General features: G+C 33.0%; 1 protein-coding gene across 1 annotated transcript in view; it reads left to right on the top strand.

Annotated features, from left to right (window-relative positions):
* The first annotated feature begins 288 nt into the window (after positions 1-288).
* The window catches only part of LOC106876973 (histone-lysine N-methyltransferase NSD2), an 84,200-nt gene continuing 82,649 nt past the window's right edge, over positions 289-1,839 (top strand). Inside the window, exon 1 of the mRNA XM_052974264.1 lies at positions 289-434. The gene's annotated coding sequence lies outside the window, so the exon portion shown is untranslated. The remainder of the gene's footprint in view (positions 435-1,839) is intronic.

Consider the following 1,839-nt stretch of genomic DNA (forward strand, 5'->3'; position numbering starts at 1 on the left):
ACAGACGTCTGTCTACCACACTCATATTTCTTGTCATTCAGTCAATCATTTAAATCATTCACTCATCAATGTTTACTCATAATCTTTCTCTCCCGCCATTTGATGCTCAACATTTCCCTTTCATTAATTTTCTCACGAAGCACCGCCTCTACCACAGCATTTTAAAGATCGATAGACAAACAAAAAAGCAAACTTCCAGATATTTTGTTGCAAGTATTGTTATTATTATTATTGTTGTTATTATTAGATTTTTCTTTCTTAATTTTACCCCAGTTTCCTCTCTCAAACTAAATAGCTACCCTACTACCTACATACCTAACAAAAACTTTCATTCATCATTCACTAATTTTGTTGGCTGATGGCAAGGTTCACCTTCTATATTTCCTACCACATTAACATGTTTGTGAGTGTATAGAGGAACACAAATTTAAATGGTAAACACATATTTTTATGTATTCATTGTGGTGGAGTTTAATTCTTCCACCATATGAGTGTGTGTGTGTGTAACTTATCTATACTGTGTATATTTTTGTTTGTTGTGATATATTGAATCGCTTGTACACACACACACATCTTTGCTTTTAGAAGTGTGAAAAATATAACGTACAATATACATACGTTAAACCTGAAAGGGCGTGGAATCCAGATTTATATATATATATATATACACACACATACATAGTGTACATGTATGTGCATATATGTGTGTACTTGTTTATATGTGCAATAGATGCTTCATGGGAGTTGGTATTTTTCTCTTCATCATTCCCTTCCCTGTCATTATTCCTAAAGGCCATCTTTCTCATCTTCACCTACACAAAGTTGTCTATTTAAGATAATGAATTATATATAACAGTGAAGTGTTTTTTTCTGTCATTGGTGAGGTGTGGGTGGAAGTTTGAGGTCAGAGCTCCCTTTTTTTCATACACATATATATTGCTGTTTAATCTCAACTAAACTTATGATCACTGCATTTCCAATCATAAGCTTATTTTTTCGGGTACACTGTTCCTAGACAACTCTATTTATCCAATGTTCGTTCCTCTTGCTAGAAGGCCATATGTAATTTGAGGGCAATTTAATGGTTATTTCTTGCAAAATGAAGATCCTTCCTTGATTGCTCGTTTATGCACACGAACACACATATTACATAAATATGATATTGTCATTCTTTTGTGTCAACCTCGTGGTTGTGGTCAGGCTTGGATAGATACAGAGATAATCTCGCTAAAAAACCTTGTGTCTATTTTTAAACAAACTCTCCACTCCATTCTGATATCTCGAGTCAACGAGAAAGCCTCTATGTGGTTGTTTCATACCCTAGAAATAGCATCTCATTGTTTCTAAAAACACAAATTAATGAAACAACAGTGCATTATGAGGCAATGTCATCCTGGATACAGGAAAAGACACGATCGTCTGGAATGGAATACTTTTGATCATTGTTTTGTCAGATCCAACTGACCCAGGGTTAAACAATAACTCTAATCTGTTTCTCCACCGGTTTTACATTCAAATTTCTCTTCTCAACACGTGTGGACAACCCTTTGTTGTTGATGTTCTGTCTGTAGGTTTAAGTTATTTTTTTTTTAAAGAAAATCAAACATTTTGTATTTGTGCTGTTGTACCGGGACTGTGGTAGATTTTAATTCTTTTAATTATATTTTTTCCCTACATTCATTCATATCGACACTGTTATTCTGAATATTTTATTTATATAACAATAGAAATAGTGAATGTGTGTGTGCATATATATATATATATATATATATATATATATACACACACACATGTACGTATACATACACACATGTACGTATATATGCATATACTCATTTA

The sequence above is a fragment of the Octopus bimaculoides genome, chromosome 18 (assembly GCF_001194135.2).
Source record: "Octopus bimaculoides isolate UCB-OBI-ISO-001 chromosome 18, ASM119413v2, whole genome shotgun sequence".
Lineage (NCBI taxonomy): Eukaryota > Metazoa > Mollusca > Cephalopoda > Octopoda > Octopodidae > Octopus > Octopus bimaculoides.